The sequence below is a fragment of the Bidens hawaiensis genome, unplaced genomic scaffold (genome assembly GCF_021521415.1).
Source record: "Bidens hawaiensis isolate Kalapana, Puna unplaced genomic scaffold, B.hawaiensis_p1.1 tig00045515_1, whole genome shotgun sequence".
Lineage (NCBI taxonomy): Eukaryota > Viridiplantae > Streptophyta > Magnoliopsida > Asterales > Asteraceae > Bidens > Bidens hawaiensis.
In genome coordinates this window covers 11,291-33,603 of record NW_027498111.1, presented here as the reverse complement: position 1 = coordinate 33,603, position 22,313 = coordinate 11,291, and the positions used below count along the sequence as shown (strand labels likewise).

General features: G+C 36.2%; 1 long non-coding RNA gene and 1 pseudogene across 1 annotated transcript; one reads left to right on the top strand and one right to left on the bottom strand.

The window, feature by feature from the left end:
* Positions 1-1,741: 1,741 nt before the first annotated feature.
* On the bottom strand, positions 1,742-22,052 carry LOC143595763 (indole-3-acetic acid-amido synthetase GH3.5 pseudogene; annotated as a pseudogene).
* LOC143595767 (uncharacterized) lies at positions 11,112-15,262 on the top strand. Its single transcript, XR_013146582.1, has 6 exons — positions 11,112-11,251; positions 12,026-12,112; positions 12,661-12,750; positions 12,833-12,989; positions 13,077-13,341; positions 15,064-15,262. It is a non-coding gene; the product is annotated as an uncharacterized LOC143595767 (long non-coding RNA).
* Positions 22,053-22,313: the final 261 nt, after the last annotated feature.

Here is a 22,313-nt window from a genome sequence, read left to right as displayed (position 1 = left end):
TCCTAAACTCCTTTTAACGTAAAGCTTGAGACTATACTGAGCGTTTACTGCAAAATTGACTTCATTTACCACTCCTTTTTAAGAACCGAATACTATTCGCTTTACCCGAACCCTGATCGGCTCATTTATGACAACTTTTGCAACTTTAACACTTATTTCAACCCAAGCTAACATCCAATCAACTTTTATGGCGATTTGACATCAAATACATAACCTTTTTTTTAACTAAAGCATACATTTTCGAAGTCGGTTCAAATTTGGTTTGAGGTTGGTTCAAATTTGGATTTGGATATGGGTTTAATATTGATCTTTCTTCTTGAATGCATTAAAAATGAATACTAGGTGATTCTTGCTCAATCATCTGTTTCTAGATCCGCAGTGGCGGATTTAGACCAAAATTTTAGGGGCAACGTTTAATTTTTTATTACCGTATTTTATGTAATAGTTTTTTATTGTTGAACTTTGTGTTGGACGATATCATCATTTTGTTGAAATTTTCGTTTAAGAGGATTACCAAGAAGACTTTGTCATTTCATAAGTTCTATAATTTTAGAAGGGACAAAATTTAAACCATATATCCATAATCAATTTCAATTTACGCATAAATGTTAAATCTTTAATTAATTACAATTTTCACTTTACATTATCCAAATATCCATCAAACCATAATCAATCATTTAATCGCTACCAATGAGGTGTTAAAAGTGAACCTTTTAAGTTTGAGAGGGGGAGGTCTTGGGTTAAGTCATAAAGACAACAAAAATTAAAAGTTCATTGTTCAAAGCAAAAATCATTTGTCCATAACAAATTTCAAATTAACAATTTATATAAAATAATAAACAATTACAATTTTAAATAGAAGCATAAGAATACCTAAATTGAACAAGTAGAATTTAAACCGTGGAAAAGGGACAGAAGGAGCACCGACGTCGGTTACTCGGCTACAGCATAAGGGTCCGGTGACCGGAGGGGGTCGGGGCAGCGTGGGGTGGAAGCATCGGCTGAATGAAATTTTGTTTTGTTGAATGTTGATGCCCGGTCTAAATCAAACGTCTAATCATCAAGGAACAAAAAACAATTGTTTTAATTGGTTTGGGCTTTATGTGGTTTCAGCTTTTAATTTGGTTGGACTTTAAACAAACAGGGGCAACACTATATTTTTTCAGGAGTAGTGAAATACGAAAACCGACCAAAACACATAAACATTTGCACTACTGGCAAAAAATGGAGGGGTAGCGGAGGCTACCCCTGGTTCTAAGCTACGTCCGCCACTGTAGATCCGGATTAGATGGAGGATGGAGAGTGTGTGCGTATTTTATGTGCGTACGCAAAAAATGTATTATGAAATCTAGGGTTTTAGGGAGGTTTAAGGTGCTTATATATGCTAAGACCATGGAATTCAATCCCATTACTCCCCTTAAGTCCATGTTTATGTCCAAACATATCACCAACTTATTATTATTTGACATAATTAAATAATATCTTAATTATAAATAAATTTTATTTATTTATTATTTTGATAAAAGTCGGATGTTACAACTTCAAGCAATGTACCCGTTCAAATTTAGACATTAACCCCGAAAGTATCGGTTTTGAAACTTTACAACACATAATGATTAACATTCACAATTTACTTTTGTAAATACTCGAAAGTACCATTAAAAGCACCAAACACAATAACATTTGGAGATGTCAAATGAAGTAAAGAAAGGTTTTCTTAACTTCCTAACTAAATCAACAATCAACTATTGTTGTTCCATTGCTTGTGCCCAGGAAACCATTTCGGGCACTTCGGGCTAAAATAACTCGACACCACCCTCTCGTTTAGAAACTCCAAGATCGGCTTATACTTCACACACCTTGGTGTCTTGTACTGATTGATGCTTAATGCCACGTTCTTTCCACAAATGAAACTGAATTGAGGAGCTTTGTTCTTGAATCCAACAAGTCTTAGAACATCACCAATTCTATATCTATAAAGACCTATAATAATTTCAAAAATCATTAAATCTGTTTGTAAAGATTATGTTATCTTTTTAATGAAATCATGATTTTAACACTTTTGCCCCCTAGTTAGTACCTTTTTCTGGATATGTTACAAAACAAATGCATATGTAGGTCCGCAACTAGCAATGTTTTTATAAGTGGACTGCTACTATAACCGGCTCTCTTATCAGTCTACTAGTTGGGTCCATTCAGAAAACCGGATGACTTGATAAATACTTATAAATTTTAAATTATACATAAATAACACTACAAATAAAAAGCCATTTAGTGACATACTTTTTTAATGGCATTTAGCTTTTATGCCACTAATTTATGTTTTTAATGGCACTTTGTGTATGCCATCTTTGCTTATAACAAATTTTTAGTGGCACTTAGTTTTAGTGCCACTATTTATGATTTTAGTGGCACTTTGTGTATGCCACTAAAAATCTTGTGTCACACGTTTTTAATGGCATTTAGGTTTTGTGCCACTAATTTTGGTTTTTAGTGGCACTTTATGTATGCTATCTTTGCTTATAACACATTTTAGTGGCGCTTAGTTTTAGTGCCACTAATTTACGATTTTAGTGGCACTTTGCTATGCCACTAAAAATCTAGTGCCACACATTTTTAATGACATTTAGCTTTTGTGTCATTAAGTTAGGTTTTTAATAACACTTAGTTTTAATGCCACCAATTAATTATTTTAGTGGCACTTTACTATGCCACTAAAAATCTAGTACCACACAATGTTTCAAAATTTAGTTACTAAACGAGCACTTTGGAGGGAAATTCGGGATTTGATCGGGGAGGGTAATGGGAGGTGGATTGTGGCAGGAGATTTTAACTCGGTTTGGTGTGCCGAGGATAGGCGGAATTCTTTGTTTAATGTGGGTGAGGCCAATGAGTTTAACGATTTCATTGATGATTCGAATCTTCACGAGTACTCCTTGAAAGGGAGGCGTTTTACTTTTGTTGCAGGAAATAAATTAAGCCGTATTGACAGAATCTTCGTTAATTGGGATTTCTTTATGGAATGGCCGTGTGCGGAGTATATTGCTCTCGAAAGGAATAAGCCGGATCATAGTCCGTTGGTTTTGAAAATTGGTTCTTCCAAGAACTATGGTCCCAAACCGTTTAGGTTTTTCAATTCATGGCTTGGTAGAAAGGATTTTGGGACGTTGGTTAAGAAGACGCTTGTTGATGGCTCGTTTCATGGTTCTCTGGACGCGAGATTGTTGTATAAATTTAAAGCTTTGCGTGATGCTATCTCTAGATGGGCGATCGATTGTAAAGCCAAAGAAAAGGAGGAAAGGGTTTTATTGGAGCAAGAGTTGCGTGATTTGGACCAAACCATGGAGGTTCGGGATTTGTTGGAAGAAGAGACATGGTCTTTAAGCGAAATTAAAAGACGGCTAGGCGAGTTGGATAATCATTATTACCGGGATTTGAAGCAAAAGGCTCGGTGTAATTGGGCGATTCATGGAGACGAAAATTCTCGATTTTTTCACGGTTTTATTAATAAACGTAAAGCTTCAAATTATTTTCCGGGTTTGGAAGTGAATGGGGCGTGGGAAACAAACCCGGTTCTCATTAAAAAGGAAGTTTTGCGTTTCTTTGCTGGTAAGTTTAAAGAATCTATTACACATCGGCCTAGGTTGATTGGATATGGGTTTTCGGTCTTGTCTTCGGTGGAGGCGGATTTTTTGATCAGTGATTTTTCCGTGCATGAGATCAAGAAGGCGGTTTTTGAATGCGGTAGTGACAAAGCTCCTGGGCCGGATGGTTTTAATTTTAGGTTCATTCGGTTTTTTTGGGAGTTGTTCGAGAAGGATTTTGCGGATATTTTTGATCATTTTCATAGTGTTAAAAGTTTTTGCTCGGGGGTTTAATTCCTAAGGTAAACAATCCGTCATCTTTGGGGGATTTTAGACCGATAAGTCTCATTGGTTGTATTTTAAAGACTGTGTCGAAGGTGTTAGTGAATCGACTCAAAATGGTTATGAATAAGATTGTCTCAGAGCATCAGTCGGCTTTCTTATCCGGGAGATATATTCTTGATGGCCCTTTGGTGGCTAATGAGGTTATTGCTTAGGCTAAGAAGAGGGAGAGAAGAATTTTTATGTTCAAGATTGACTTCGATAAAGCCTATTATAATGTGAATTGGGAGTTCTTGTTGTCGGTTCTTTCTCAGATGGGTTTTCCTTCGGTCTGGTGTGATTGGATTAGTGGTATTTTGTTGGCGACCAGATCATCTGTTCTTGTTAATGGATCTCCTACATTCGAATTTGGGTGTCATAAAGGCATTCGTCAAGGTGACCCGCTATCGCCTTTTCTTTTTATTATTCTGATGGAGGCTTTTTCAGGTATGTTGAAACAAGCCTGTGATATAGGTGCGTTTCATGGTATTACTCTTCCTAATGAAGGTCCTACTTTATCCCATCTTTTATATGCGGATGATGCTATGATTATGGGAGAGTGGTATTCTTTTAATTTTGATAACTTGAAACGTATTCTTCGCATATTTTACTTGTGTTCGGGGCTAAAGATTAATCTCCATAAATCAGTGTTATTTGGAGTAGGTGTAGAAGACGGTGAGATCGATATCCAAGCTGGTTTCATGGGTTGTAAGCCGGGTAGAATCCCGTTTTCTTATCTAGGGATTATGGTTGGCGCTAACATGAATAGGGTGGTTAATTGGGAACCGGTTGTGTCCAAGTTCAAGAAGAGGCTTTCTAAATGGAAAGTTAATTCGTTATCTATTGCCGGTCGGTTAACCCTTATTAAATCGGTGCTGGATAGTCTTCCCACTTATTATTTTTCGCTTTTTAAGGCACCCAAGAAGGTTATCAATGATTTAGAAGCTCTGATGAGAAGGTTCTTATGGGGTGGTTCGGATGAAGTGAGGAAGATGTCATGGGTGGCTTGGGAGGTAGTCACCAAACCTATAAAAGAATGGGGTTTAGGTATCGCTCGTTTAGAGGTTAATAATCAAGCGCTGATTACTAAATGGCTTGGGAGATTTCTAAATGATCATCACGCGATGTGGAGAAGAGTAGTGTTGTCTATTCACGGGTCCTCGCGCTGTTGGGGGCTTGCTCCGGTTAATAATGGGGTTCCCGGGGTTTGGAAGAATTGTGTTATGTTTTGGAACAAATTTAAGGTTGATGGTGTGGGTTTTAACAGAGTGATCCGGGCCACAGTTGGGAATGGTCGCCAAGTTCGGTTTTGGATGGATTTGTGGTTGGGTTCGGCGCCGATTATGGATAAGTATCCGTCCTTATATGCGGTAGAAAAACATAAAAATGTCTTGTTAGCAGATCGGTTGGTGGTCACTGGATCCTCTCGTCGCATTGTGTGGGATTGGCTTAGAGCTCCTTGCTCCCAACAGGAGGTGATCGAGAAGCAAGAGTTGGAAGATCTCCTTCAAGGGGTGGTGATGGTTGACCGTGAAGATTCATGGTCTTGGGGGGTTGGTAGCTGCAAAGAGTTCGAGGTTTCGTCGATTAAAAGATGGATAGTGCGGTCCGTTGTGGATGCTAGGGTAGTGGATTGTTTTTGGTTTTCGGCGTCTTTCTCCGTCTTGGTCATAGTCGTTGTTTGTGTTTGTTTTTAATGAAAGTCAATTTTCAAAAAAAAAAAAAAATCTAAAAATATTATTTTTTTATTTTTGTTTTATGACGCAATTTCTATAAAATTAAGGTGTTTTTTAAATTAATTAATTAAAAAAAGTGTTCTTAATTATTGCTATATAATCGGATACATTCTGACAATTGATATACGAATTAAGCATAATATATTATAGAAAATCAAATAAAATATAGAGTCATGTTTGAAAAGTCAAATAAGATCTTGCATTGAACTCGTACAACTCACTTATTATTATTACTAGGTTATTAACCGGTGGGCGCCACGGGTTGAAATAATTAAATCTTGTAACATAAAACGATAATTTTAAAGTCAAAAACAAAAATCATACATACATATTGCCACGATAATAGAATATACAATTGTTAATAACTTTCCAAGAAAAATAAAACGATCTTTACAATCACTCCATGGATAAAAAATAAAAACTTCATATATTATTAAACAGTTCCTTATAAACCACATTTGAAGTTTGATTTGTAACTTTACCCTCCTTGTCTAAAATAAGCATTTTAACTCCGGCTCTACTCTTCACTCTGGATAAAGCCACATATAACTGACCATGTGTAAACACCGGATGTCGAAGATATATTCCAACTCTTGCTAGGGATTGGCCTTGACTTTTGTTAATTGTCATTGCAAAACAAACCTTAAAAAGATAATAGGTAATCCTACTATAAAATAACACTCAACATAAGGAAAACATAAGTTCAAAGATATCCATATAAAATTCAACCAACATAAATAAAACCCAAATCACAATGTCAAATAAACAAACATAAAAACCAAAAACATCCATAGTCAAACCATTAAAAAAGACAAACGATGCATGCAATAAGCTGCGTTTATTATTAAGTTGCGCCTTCGTCCATTTTAAATATCCACGTCATCAACATTAGCATCAACAACTGGTTGTTCATCAACCTTCGTCTTGGTTGCAGACATACCGGTGTCATCCTGACCATCATAAGTATCATCCAACTTCCGCTTGAGTTTTACGTCAACCTCTGGTAAAGAAATAGCCTTCCCATCAAGAGATGAAAGACGATCCGGAATTACGTATTTAGAGTTTGAAATAGGAGTGAAGTGGTCGGACGAAGGTGTCAACAACTCCTACGAATCAGTTTATCATTCATGTTTTTAGTATAAACATATAGATTTATAAAGTTTTGGATTATTAAAAAAACGGATTAATAATCCAACTGTTACATTTTCGGTTGATTTCAGGTTAGAGGATGATCCAACTGTTAAAGACTGATTGTCATTAGGCTGCACATAAAGTTAAATTGAATTATATTTAAAATTAAATAAATACACAGTTTGTTAATGTACATTAAAACATTATTTTTAAAAACGGAAACAATAATCATACCTGACCATGAGCAAGCTGTTTATCAAGATCAATAAGAACGTCCTGGTCATCGGTTAACTTGGTGACACCGTAGACGTCATATGAGTTCCTGATGTTGTAGTCACTAACCTCAACAATGAAAGCAAATTTCTTTTCTAATATAGTGTTGAGTTCTTCAGGAAACGTGTGCATCAGATCAACCTTCAAAATAACAATTAAGAAAATGAACATAATAAAAAATCATTTAATGAAGTTCTAAAATGTAAAAAAAGAAAAGTCAATGATTTGAAAATCAAGTTAAATAGGATAAAAGCTGTTTGCGTTTTATTTTATGTTTATAAGATATTAAAAAATTCCGGTTTTAAAACAATGAAAAAAAAGAACATAATAATATGAAAACTAATAGATTGAACTAAATAGTGTAAATGACACAAAAAAACATATTGTATGGGAGAATGGTACAAATGTCATACATCAACATCAGTGGTAACAAATATATCAGCAGGCTTATTGAACAACTGTCTAGCATCCCTATCAAACAACGTAAGAGAAACAACACCGGTCGTATCTTGTACACGAATTGGAATTCGGAATCTCTAAAATAAAGGGGACTTATTTTAAAAATTATTGTAAAACACCAGTTTAATTTAATATTATTAAATGAAAAAGTAATAATATTATATATTTTAAATTTATAAAATAGTACCTCGGTCCAGCGGTTACACCTTGAGAATTACAACTTGAATTCTTACATTCATAAACCTTCACTCAATCAACAAAAGTAGAAGTAACCATACGACTACAACGTTTACATCCATTATAGTACCATTCCTTGTTACCCAATATATACTTAACGGTAACAATTATGACGGCGTTTTTAGCCTATAATAATAACATGGTGAACTTATTAGTAAAATTTAACTCAACATGAGTATTTACAAACACAAATGGTTACATACCTCCAAAATGGTACAAAGATCACTGATTGAATAGAACGAATACTTCTTCAAAAATTCATCCTTAACAGTTAGCAGCTTAGATGAACCAACCGGTTTAGGTACTTCGACATTGACTTTCGAGGATATTTCAAGCAACCTATTATTTCAAAAAAATAAGTCATAAGGTGTTTAAAATAAACAATAATGTATACGTGTAATAAAATAAAATTATAATTAAATAGTTATAATACATTACCGTTTCTTATAATCAATCACTTCATACAAGTAATCATTGATCATCAACCTTGACACTTGGTTACCATAAGAGTTTTGAATATAAACATTTTCTGCCAAAATCATATAAACGTATGTAAAGTTAGAATTATTAACTATAAAGAATTTTAAGGATTAGAAATAAAATACTCAATGTATAATGATACCTCCATAGTACTTGACTCGTGCGAATTGGAGGACGATAATGAGATACTCCTCATTCGGGTTGTCAGAAACATATTTGTTAAGTTGTTTAAGATAGTCATCCTATAAGGTGAGATAAATCGTTTTGCCACTGGTTCATCGAAAAGTAGAAGTTAACAAAAATGAATTATTTAATTATACATGATAATATATAAATTATTTACAAGACCTCAAATCAGCAAATTCCATGGTTCTTCGATTCTGGTGTTGTGCCTCTCGGAAGAATGAGTTTTTATTGTCGAAAAACTTACTGACATGACCGATTACATCTGAGAAATAATTTATAATGAGGAATGAAACAGATATTAAACGATCGTATATAACTGTCGTAATATAATGTATTGAATTTAAAACAAAATTTAATTAAAAGATTCAAAAAAGGATACCTATCGTTCCATTATGAGTTACGTTCTTGGCTTTGATATCATCAAAGGTAGCAAACGACAATCCATAAATGTGACCTTTAAACTCATCACAAATCGAAAGTCGAGTTTCTGACGTGAAACAGAGCTTATGTGGGCTGTCAACTACACGGTATGTTGACAGATTTGCACAAAGGGAAGCTTTTCGCACAATCAATGAGCAATTCTCAGCAAGCCAAACATCATGTTTCGGTATGCAAGATTTCCTTACATACGCCTGCATTCGATGACCTTGTTACAGTATTAATAAGACAAACATTATTGTATGCATATAATAAGAAAGAAATGAAAAAAATATAAACAATTATTGTATGCATATTTCTCATACCGTCTCATCTTGTCATTTCGATGGACCAGTCCTCTCCTGGTTTATTGTTGTCCTTCAAACGCCACAGTCTAAGTATACGAACCTTCAGTAAGCAATCGTTGTTTGAAACATCCAAAGAGTTGAACATGGTAAAGTTTTTTGCTTCCATCTTGCTGTGTAACAAAAACAAAATCAATGCAAAGATAAAAGAATCGGTAAATAAAATTTACATGAGTGAAAATAAATATTTATATGTATATTCGAAAATGAAAACCTTGAAAATGAAACAAATATGAAACGAAGACAAAGAAAGTGAGAACTGTGTGAATGTCTTCGTTATGGTTACAGTATATATAGACACGGAGTATTTGTTACAAACTTGGAATTATTAACAAAAATAGGAAAGCTCTAAATACGGTTAATTGAAGGAGAACACAATCAGGGATTTATAAAAAATAATCCTAACAACTTGCCAAAATTTGATATTATTTGTAGAATGTACAACTTGCCAAAATTTTTAATAATTTGTAGAATGTAAATCTAAATAACATTTAGTAAACTTTTTGAATATATTGATAATAAAAATTCTAATACAAATATTCTAATACAAATAAAAATCATAACAACTTGCCAAAATTTGTCATAAGTTGACTAACAATTGAAATTTCGAATTTCAAAAGTTGATATAATTACTTACATTAACAAATCAGGGATTTATATAAAATAATGAATTCTAATACAAATATTCTAATACAAATAAAAATCATAACAACTTGCCAAAATTTGTCATAAGTTGACTAACAATTAGAAATTTCGAATTTAGTAAAACTCATTTAATATACTATGAATTAATATTTTCTTTGTAACAACTTTCTAAAATATTTAGAAAGTAAATACAGATTTAATTAAAAGGAATAAATAAACAGTAATAACTCATAGGTGATTACGAGTTCACAATTTGAAAATTAAGTTGACTAATAATTCAAATTTCGAATTTAAAAAATTGTTAGCTCTTATTAATGATATTAATCAATAAAAATCAAAACTTAATATTACAAAAAATATAACATGTTATTCAGATCTTCACAATGAAATTACTTACCGGAAAATAAAATCCAATTGACGGGACGACAACAATGTCTTTCAGATCTGATTAACAATAACCATGACGCGACGACAAAGTATCCGAACATCTGATCAAAAATAACCATGGATCTATTGAATAGCCGTGATAAGATCAATGATTATTTCGTTATTATAGCGTCTTAATAGCCGTGATTTTGAAGAAAACGAACTAAAAAATTCGTCGGAGGGACGGATAAATTGATTTCGTCGGAGGGACGGTTAAACTGAAGGATATTATCATAATACGATTGAACTGTAGATACTGGTTAAACTGATGGAAGATACTGGTTAAACTGATGGAAGATAATGGTAGAATGAAGAGAAAGGAGATCCAAGGAAAAAAAATTAATCGTAATATTGTAATTAATTTAAAGTATTTAATTAAATTAAATGCATTTAATGTATAAGGAAAATAATATGTTTTTGATTTATTTTAATGATAAGAAAATTAGAGAAGTGAGGGATATTTTTGGAAGAAGAGACTAACGTCCAATAGGAAGGGGCCATGTGGCACAAAACTCTATTGTTTTAATATATTGTAGGATTATTATTATTATTATTATTATTATTATTACTTTATTCTTCACTTCTCCATTCTCACCGCTCTCACTTACTTTCTCTCCTTGACCAAAATGTCGACGGAGTCACCACTGCCGCCGCCGCCGCCTCCGTCACCGATACTGCCGCGTCCGTCGATTCCGCCACCGATGAACCGGTTCAGCACAGTTCAATTGACAATTCAAGGTTTAAGTTGAAGCTAGAAGATCTTAATTTTGCAACCGACAACGGTTTTTTTCCAAACGATAAAGAGGTCATTTTCCAAAGACATTATACGGTGGCAATATGGATAATAGACTTGTAAGATTAACCCCTATTTGTTGTCCATTTTTTTAATCACAATAGGCGTAGGTACAAAACAAACTGATTTCACAAACACAGGATCCCTCGCCATCAATCCATCGCTCGATTCAGCATTAGAGCTCCTTCAACTTCGTGTGTAACTCTCATTCATCTGTACTCTTATTACTTCTTACTTTTCATCATCGTTGTTCTATAAACCCTAATTTCGTTACTAATTCGATTCGTTACTTTATTTTGGTGAAATTGAAGCTTCGTGTGAGTAATTTTGTGTCTAGAACGTTCGTGGATTCAATTGATGTAGTGTTTGCTGATTCTGTAACCCCTAATATCGTTAATCATTCGATTCAGTACTGTAATTTGATGAAATTGAAGCTTCGTGTGTGTAATTTGTGGCTAGAACCTTAATTTTGTTTAGGTTTTGATTATGTAAACCCTAATTTTGTTAACAGTTGAACTTTAATTTGATAAAATTGAAGCTTCATGTGAGTAATTCGTGTCTAGGACCTTTGTCGATTAAATTCATGAAGATGTTGATTCAGTCTTGGTTCAATTTATGTGATTTCGTTTTATTATCTGATCTCGCTAACAATTTAATTTTAGACTTATGTTAGGGTTAGCTTATTAGGTCACATATCTTAGTTCTTAGTTTCATTTGGTTCTAGTATCTGATCTCTGTGATGATTTAAATCCAAAATATGGTTATATATCTTAGTTTATATGATTCTTTGTTATTTGTGTATTATATGATTTGTTGCCTATTGTGATTCGATGCGTTTAATATCTGATTTACTAGTTGTTTTGTTGAAATTAAGTCCGATGTCTTATATGATTCTGCTTTCAGATTTAGCCTGTTTGTTTTTACTAGTGTCCTTAGTCTATACGTTTTCTTTTGTATTTCCTGTTCGTACAGCAAGTGAAAAACCATACGGCGTACATGCTCCAGAAGTTCAAGTTACTAATGTTCTATGCATAGGTTATTCGACAACCAAACATTAAGGTATGAATTTGTCTTTTTAAAAATTCTCTTTATATTACACTTACAATACAATCATTTAGATTAAAGTTTACATATATAGATATCCTCCCTAATTATTATATATAATGTCAACAATAATAAATCTAGTGTTGATTATGACCATTAGACTTAAAGTACTTACCAATTTCGTCTAAAAAGTAGCATCATATAAAAAAGAGCATGCCTATAAAGTGATTATTTCATCTACAATCGTTTTTACAAGCTAACAACACAAACACGTTTAGGCTGCCAAATAGGATAACAACAAAATAAACCAGCAATTCGAAACAGTCTGGTCATTTCCGAGTGTTATAGTAATGATTATAAATGTATGTTAAATTTCACATATCACTAGCAATTAGTGATCGAAGACTAAATATGGTAATAAGGCATGTGTTGTTTATTAAATCTAGGCTAAAATGGGCGTAACCGTTTTAATAAATATATTAACGAACGTAAACGAATTTACATGAATGAACATTCACGAACATATATGAATGAATGAACGAGACATTTATTCATGAATACAGATTGCTTAAAAGCAATAGAGACTTCAGCAAGAAGCGGTTACTGCAGCAACTAATTGTAATAACCAGGTCGTTGAATGCCATTCAGCTTATGTAAGTCCAAAATACTAGGTGTATATTCAATGTTTGCTAACCGTCTTCTTTGTATAATTGTTGTGGTTTTTAAACGTTTCAGATTGTACTCGGTATAAAACTTGGAATAAAGCAATCATTAGTTGGTGGTGCATCACGCTTTGAAGGGAAAAAAAGGCGCCCGATTAGGGGCACCATTGTTGCATCATTAAAAGAGGACCCGGGGGAAAGTTAAAAAATATGGATCGGTGGTTTATGAGGTAGTGGCCTGTGACTCTGTGCAGCCATTTGACCCTTAAATATCTTAGATTAACATATGAATTGAGCTTATTGTTGGTCTGTGACAGTTTGACTTTGGTTTTGGCTCTGGAAGCTTATTGGACTCATTATCCGATTACCTAACTTCACTTGAAAGTGTAAGCTTGCTTCAGGTTTTAAGGGGGTTTGTATACTCAATCGATCTATAACAAACTAACGCTCGATTTGCTACATGAACAACAACAACAATTGATATGCGCTTTTCATTTGGAACATCTTGTGGGAATATCAAGTTTTTTAGTATCATTATTGCAACACTTATTTGCTTCTGGTGCAAAATATGGATTTGCAAAGGTATGTGAATTTGGCTAGCTTGTGAAAAATTCAAAACGTGCTAGTGCTTCATACAACAGAGCCTCTTGTCTATGTATATTTGATGATTTCTATTTAATTTCATAGATAAATACATAATTAAACAATAGCTAACTTGATATGAATTACCACTGCAATTCGAAACATTCTGGTTATTTCTGACTGTTAAATTGAAACAGTTTAAGTATTCAGTTTCACACATCACTGATGAATTAATTTCAGTATTATGTTAGGGTTAGCTGATTAGTTCACATATCTTAGTTTTTAGTTCGGTTTATTCCTAATTCCTGATCTCTCTAATGATTTAAATCTAGATTGATTAGCTTCGTAAGCTTTATTTTATGATTTGGTCCTGTTTTTTTTTTTTTTTTTTTTGAAATTTGGTTATATATCTTAGTTTATATGATTCTTTGTAATCTGTGTTATGTGATCTGTTGCCTATTGAGATTCGATGCGTATAATATAAGATTTACTAGCTGTATTTTGTTAAAATTAGGTCAGATATCTTCATTTATATAATGTATAAGCATGAGATTAAAATGTAGTTAAGGCCTTATATTATAGCGAAGTTTTTATCTTGAACTATTTCTTAGATTATATCTCCTCAACTTGAAATAATAATAATAATAATAATAATAATAATAATAATAATAATAATAATAATAATAATAATAATAATAATTGTTCATAAGTTGCTACATTAGTTCTGACTATTGGCGGTATTAAAAGGAATATAGAGAGTGCAAATCCAATGGATATCAAATAGTGTGAAGAAAGTTTGATAATCGCTTCACATTTCACACTTCAGTTAGGCTTTTTTTGTTGTTTAAACTACCGAAAAGATGAATGGCTGGTCAATTGAAGTACTTGCCACATGTCTACTCGGCGAAATCAACTAAAGGAGGTCAACTTTAAGTTCACTCACATATGGTGTGCTATGATCTATAAAGGTAAAGTACTACTGGGTTATGATCACAAGTCTAGTTTATTTCCTCGAGTATATGTGCACTAACCCTTACTAGTGTGTCTGAATAAAGATGTGTAATCTTCTAGATTGACTAACGAGTGTTGTCAATGTTATGTTGAACATTATTCAAGAACATATTCCCATTGCAAACTTGTCTTCGGTTCTTAGCGATATGAACATGGAGGTACTCACATTCATAAACTATTGTTTATATTTTTATTGTTACATATCTATATATTAACATTTTTTCTCATTTATATGTTTTAGGTACCGAGTACAATTTCTTCGGTTAACCAAGTATCATCTTCACGAAATAATAATGATAATTTGTTTTATGTGATTTGTTTGTAACTCGAGGTGCAAATCCTAACCGGTTAACCGAACCAAAACCGGTTACTTTTCAATTGTAACTAATGATTAGGAACCGGTTATGGATTTTCACATGAGGAACCATTTAAACTAAACAGGTTAACGAACACACACACACACACACACAGACATATATAATAAAAATATTTTCCTCGTAGCCGGCTCGAGCTCGACAATGAAACTTGGGCTCGTTGTAGAACGAGCTTATTTTTAGGCTCGGGCTAGTTTAGTTTTTTCACAAGATCGCAAGCGTTGAGATGGTTGATTTTAATAGGTTATTATCGATTTTAGATTAATAATTAAGTATGCTACACAAGTTAAGTGTCCATATTATTTACATATTGTAATGTTTTTATTTTTCTTATTAGGCACCTTGTATGAAGATTGAAGATGGTGAAAGAGGTTAACAAGTGTGGTGAAGTTTTTTCCTTTTTATTTGAATATTTGTTATTTTCCTTTTTATATGATTGATATTTGACTTGACTTGAGAGTTATTAGACATATAATATGCATATGGAATGCGGTTAGTGTGTGTTTAGAATGCGATTGAACTTTTAGTTGTGGTAAAGATATTACAATTTCTGTGTTTGGCGGTTTTATTTTTATTTTATGTTGGTAGACGGATAAAAATGCCACTGAAAGTCCAAAATGTTATAAATGGCATACGAAAAAAATGCCACTAAAAGTCCAAAAATTTTTTAATGGCATACTGATAAAAATGCCACTGAAAGTCCAAAATTTTTTTATGGCATACGGAAAAAAATGCCACTGAAAGTCTAAAAATATTTTAATGGCATACGGATAAAAATGCCATTGAAAGTCCAAAATGTTTTAATGGCGTAAGGAAAAAAGTGCCACTAAAAGTCGAAAAGTTTGTGTGGCAGACGAGATAAGTGCCACTAAAAGGCTTTAGTGGTAGCGCTTCTAGTGACATTTTTTTTGTGTGTCACTCATTCCAACAAGGTTCTTTAGTGTCACTTCTTTGATTTCTTGTGACACTTTTTGTATGTCATTAAATAGCTTTTTATTTGTAGTGTAAACATGAAACTATTTATCTTTTGGCGTAAAATTACCAATTTTAATAAAACATGAAACCTTTAATAAACAAATTTTGAAGTAGGAAATAGTAAGGGATTTGATAAATGATATTTTGAAGGTAGAATTTGACATCCGGTCCGATACGGTTTCAGAAATTCAACTGGCCCGAGTGGTTCAAATACGCTTAACCAAACCGGTTATTTAGCTGGTTATTGGTTCAATCAAGATTGAAACTTTGAATCAAAACAAACCTGCATAAGTTGGTGACAACAAGCTCATATTCTTGACCGAGTTTAACATCCGCAAGATCAACCAATTGTTGATTTTCTTTCTCCTCATTTGTCGGGCCCATGCACGCAACACCATCGGCCCGATGAACCGGAAGGAACTCAAAATAAGCCATGGTTGGTATGAGTGTGTAAGCCACCTCACTAGGGTCACATAGTGGGTTCAAATTAACACCAAAATAACACTCGGAAGATGCATACATTGTGCACACAAGAGGTAACCCATTACTATAATAATCAAGAGTCGGTATATACTGAGCCAAGGACCCCGTGACAATAACATCAACATATTTCGTGTTCGGCCATAATCTCGTGATGATCCCTTGCCACGACTTTCTCGAACACTTAAGCTCGATAAAACCCGCGAGTTCCGGATCAGGTTTCAATATTTTCATCACCGATTCCCGCACCAACGGGTCGGTGATATCTGGCTTCAAACACCCGGTTCGGATATCATGGGCCAAAAGACTCCAATGCTTTTCTAGAAAATGAATCGAGAGAATGAAACCGGACGCGAAAACCGCACCGACCCGAAGCACTTGTTTGTTGAGGCACAACCCACAAAGCATTTGGGAATACATGCTTTGGTATGAGTCAGGGCATAGAATGGTTTCGTTCGGGCTGGTGTAGTTGGTATATGGGTCGTAGGGTCGGTCTTTAAAATGAATGCTTTTGTAGTAACTGGTTAAAACTGGCCGGGCCACGAGCCCACCCGGGGTTTTGGCTTCTGATTTAATGAATAGAAAGTACATCCCTTTGCCTTTATCTAACCCGGGTACAAACTGGCTCATAACCGGCATTAAAAGACTGTATAGTGATGTTCTTCCGAGCTCGGCTTCAATGGTTGGCATCAGTTTTCTTTCTCCTCCAGAAGTACCAGAACTGTAAATAATAAATTATTGATCCTTTTATATATAACACAAACCGAACTACATCTGGATAATGGGTAAGCGAGCAACAAGTTGCGCCGCTATCCCCTTTTGAATCGCAAAGCCTATTCTACTAAATATAAATCCTTGGTTCCTCGGGCTCTGCGAGTCACTGTGGACCACCTTCTGCAACCGCTCCAAGAAGCGAACCGCCTCGGGAGCTAGGGATCCAAAAGTGTCGAAGGCAAATGGAATGAACACGTGCAGATTCTCCAAACACAATGTCTCATGCTTAGCAACCTTCCTAGACTCCGCTCTCAAAACCGCCTGTCCCGGTATGAAGCCACTGTCTCTCAGCCCCACCAACGGGACACCCCAGTGAGGTCAACACACGCATGCTTACCCCCTGCCCAGCCAAACACAAGAACATCCGCAGGACTCTGGGTAGATTTTCCCTCACGCGGATCAGTCAAAAAGTTAACAGGTGCCTCTTTCTTGGCTGAGATCCCGGCACGTCTAAGCACATCCCATAACACATCTCTAACCCAGTCATGACGATACTTGAATCCCGGCAATTCCTTACAGTGGAGGGCATGCTCACCGAATCTATCCAAACAAACTTTTTTACAAATGGGGCATAATTCATCTGGAGGGAAAAGGGGAATCATAAGCTAGTATTTAAGGAAGGCTCTTTATTCAACTGCCGACATCGTTGCCCAAGACCTTCAATGGGCACAACAGTCAAAAAATCCTGGGCATGAGCCCCCTTGAGACAACCTAAAACTGCCTTTTGTCTCGGGGGTCATATCGAATCGCTCCTCCAAATCATGTATGTGTTTACCATAAAGAGCACTCACCAAGGTTTGTTAAGGTTTCTTGGGGGCGGTCTCCTTATTAGTAAAACCGCCTATATCAAGGTTCGGGAGAGTTGTTCCAATATTACCAAGTGCAAAAGAGTAGTCAGGATCTACCCCTGTAACACTAGCGTTTCGCAGGACGTGGTCTTGCAATTTCCACGACAGAGACCTGGAAGCCACAAATGCATATGCGGAGACATCTTCAGCCGAGAAAATTCCTAAGCCTCCGCAACGCATAGGGAAGGAAGCCAACCTCCACTGGAGGCCCCCAAAATGCGGTCCTCCACACACAACAATATCTTCAATTGCCCCCCGCAGGCCTGCATCAAAGATGGACACAACCTCTTTGACATGTTCAGGTTGACAGGAACGGAGCCCAAACACTAACTTAGCAACCCCCATGCATGAGCGTAACAAAAGGAGCTCACTTTGGGGGTCCCTCAGGTCCGGAAGGCGTTTCATAAGTTCAACCGCCCTCAAAGCTCTTTTAGTTTCCAAAGACCGAATAAACCCTGCATCCCGACTAACCGCTCCCCCCAAGAGTTTAACTCCCATCGCAGGCCTGCTAATCTCTCCAGGGAATAAACCCGACACTTTCTTCGAATCATCACATGACGGCCAAAAAACCTCTGTTTTTCGAATATTAAGCCTAAGCCCTAGAGACGCCCCCTCTGAGCGAATAATGCCCAACGCTCTAGCGACCTCCTCAGCTTTACCAATAATAGTGCCATCGTCTAAATACCAAGCATGGAAGGGCAAGGGACAGGTCCCCTGCACCCTAAGGATGAGCGGATGAAGGACCAACGCAAAAAGAAGAGGGCCAAGGGGGTCCCCTTGCTGCACCCCAGTAAAAGCCCCGATATGAGTATCCCCCACATATAAACTGGCGGGGCGGGCATATAAAAACTGGACCCATGGGAAGATGGATGGACATATGCAGCTAACTTCCCTGAGAAGGGTCGTCCGATCCACCTCGTTGAAGGCGTTAGAAAAATCAACAGTGAGCATAGCCAGGGACCCGTTAGAATGAAACGCGCTCAAAAATCTGGTAGCACTATGCAATACCGCTTCTGCCCCATTAGGGATCCCGACCCTGAATTGGAAATCCCCTAGATAAGCAGCAACCTTTTTCCCTATTTTACTCATAGCGACTTTCGACACCAATCTTCTCCAAATGGCCCCCACTGCGATGGGTCTAATTCCATTGTCAGGCTTCAACAGGGGGGTCAACGGTGCCGAAGCAATGAACTTCGCTAGAACTTTTGAACAAAGCCCCCCAAGCCACAAGTTGACAACATCAGTGATGGCCTTTAAGAGCCCGGAGGCGGTCGGAGACCCCTGGCCATAGAAAGCGTCTAAAATATGTTGGGCCCGCAAACCATCCCTCCCACAAGATGTACATTTCGGGAAGGTTTTAATACATTCCAACACACAATCACCGTCCACCTGCAAGGCTGGTTCCGATGGCACGACGGAGGGCATGGTCGGGGGGTCCACCACAGGATGTTTATCAATCAATGCTCTCAAAGTATCCCCCCCGACAGGCGCGCCCCCGGATGAACACATGACTTTGATCGCCGCTGTGTAATGGCCGTCCGCTACCTTCCGGAGGCACTGCTTGATATTGCCCCCTCCCTCTTCTTTATGTTGGCAATCCCACATCACTGGAAGTTCAAGGAGCGGTAGCACCAACTCTTCTAAACCTGCCCCATCTTTCCAAACAGCCAAAGCCCGCATAATGGAGCTACATTGAAGCGATTTCCTGTTACCGGACCTTCGTTCTTGCCTAGTAGCCGGTTTGACAACACGTAACGTGCAACGAGGCAACAACAAAAGTTTAACCCAAGCCTCAATAGACCTCGGGGAATCCACCACTTTACGGAGCCCCCCTGACAAAGCCTGGGCAAAAGCCATGCGAAACGCGGGCGGGGTACTTTTGACAGTGGCAATAGGAATGGCGAGGACGCGCTCAAGGAGAGCGACATCTACCACAAACGTCTCAGACTGACCACTCCCAAGTTCCACCTGCGAATCGCGGGGTTGAGGGATCCCCACAATAAAATCAAAGTCGCCTTCTGCATGTGGGGTGCATTTAACAACTTCTTTTCCTTGCAGACAAGGTCTATTCAAGGCATGCAGGGCCATGCACTCCCCGCATAACCAGTTCTTAAGCAAGCGCAAGGTTTCGACAACGTCATTGTAGAGTTCCAAGTCCGAAGCAAGACGCTCCTTTAACTGATCTCTCCTTTCCTTTACATTGAAGTGATCCCGCTGAAAATGCATGAGTAACCTAGAGTACCCCGAGATACAATCTTTGCAAACATGAAAATTTTTAAAGGGGCAACGCCAAATCCCTGTGCCCGAGCTAGGACCGGGCTCTCCACCACATGCCCTCATAAATCACTTAAGAAATTAAAACTTTTTTTTTTTTGGAAACAAAGGAAATTAAAATAAAATTTGGTGTTGGCATTTAATAAAACACCTAGCGGGCATTAATAGCGAAACCTCCAAACTAATGTCATTCAAAACAAATCGCCCAGAAAATGAAATGATAGAAGACCAAATAAGCAAAAACCGAGAATGAGTGATGACGGTGGCAAAATAAGGGTGGAGCAGTGAGGTGGAGATGGGGGGGGGGGTAACGGCAATGGCGGTGGTGGGTGAGAGGCGGAGACGGAAAGGGAGGGTTACGGTGAAGCTGTGAGGCGGAGATGGAGGTGGTGGGTAATGGAGGTGATGGCAGGAAGTTTTTAAAAACTAAATAATTGATATCTTAAAAACAAATTGCTCGGTGTTGCATCGTCACTAACGTAGATAGCTTAAGAAACTGAAATTGTTGACAATGGGTTATACAGAAGTAGAAACTATGTCACTCTCTCCCTCTGGTAGCTTCTTGTGGAGAAGCCACGTATCTGATGACTACGTTTTATAGAAACGTGGCAATGAAGTACAACTGTTAAAGAAAGGAGTACCTGAGTATGACTTGTTAATAGCTTTTGTGGTTTGTCGAGTCAGGTCATAGTTATTCAAAGTTCAAACAAGCTAGTTAAATTTTTTTTAAATAGATTAAAGTTGTTGAAACTTGGTAATTTTTAACACAACCATGTACGTATATAGTTATATATGAATAATAAATTAATAATAATAATAATAACTTAATGTACGTATAATATGTAATTTATAGAGTACAAAATTTATTACTTATATATATATATAGAGGAGAGTTATTCTAAAATTAAGTAGTTTCTTAGGAAGACTAGGAATAAATCATAGCCATTGAATCATGTTAATCAATGGTTGAGATTTAAAATTACCAATAACCGACATAGTTTCATAGAATTGTTCTTTCACCATAATTTGTAATGCCAAATGTCAAAAATTTATTGATTTTTACCATTCTTAGGAAACTCCTTATTCTTATTTAAACTCTTTTATATATTTATATATATTAAAAAGCACGGGTTATAATTTACATATATTAAAATTCGAGCTTTTATTAAAATATCTGGTGTACCTTGCCTCAAACACTCGTTCATAAACTAAGCTAAGTAGCTTGGCTTTATTTATAAAATGAGACTCGTCAAGCTAACATATTTTAAATTTTACTTTTAAATTTCTTATGTTTAAAACATATTATCACACTACAACTAAAAAACAAGTATTTGCTACGGTCAAACCCGTAGCATACACCTATTTTGTGATGGTAGGTAGAAGCCTCTTAGCTAGTTAAATTATTTGCTACGAATTTTAGCTAAGGGAATAATGTTTACGACAATTGTGTACACGTACTTATATTATACTAAATCATATATCTTAAAATTTATCTTTAATATAAATGAGCGAGCTTATCTCGACTCGTGATCAAATCATTAACATATTGAGCTTAGCGGTTCAGCTCGTTTCTAAACAAGTCAATTTCGATAGTTTTGAGCAAGACTTGAGCCACGGTTTTGGAACACCTCTATGATAAATCTTAGAGGTTTTGTTTATGGTACCTTGTTAAGAATTCAGAAGTGGGATGTGAGCTAAAAATGGGTGATTTATCACCATTGGCGATACGAATAATATCCGTATGGATATCTTCATAGGTTACAACCGGAATCAGTTTTTTAAAAGTTTCACGATCAGTAGTATGGCCGGAAAGATCGTGGCGGTGAAGGTATTCGACGGAGGCGTTTTGGGTGAGGATTTCAGTGAGTATGCGTTGCTGGACTTCATCAGGGTTAGAGGTGACATCTTTAATGAACTCGAGAGAGTTCTTGTGCTTATCGGTGAGAGTGTAGCCGTCGTTAGGTGCTTCAGGCATGATGGCGGACGATGGTGTAGATAGAGAGAAGTTTTAGAGAGAGAGATGGTGGCTGTGGGGTGGTAAGATGTGAGAAGGTGGTTTATATATAGAGGAAAATGGAGGTGAGGTGGTGATATATCAGTGGCATGAGTGCAAATACATAAGTTGCTAAGGGTATAAGTTTGTTGTGAAAATTAAATTCTAACCAAAAAAGAGAAAGAATATAGAATTTGAACAGAAAGTTATATACACGACCTAGTTTATTGGATACATGGTGAC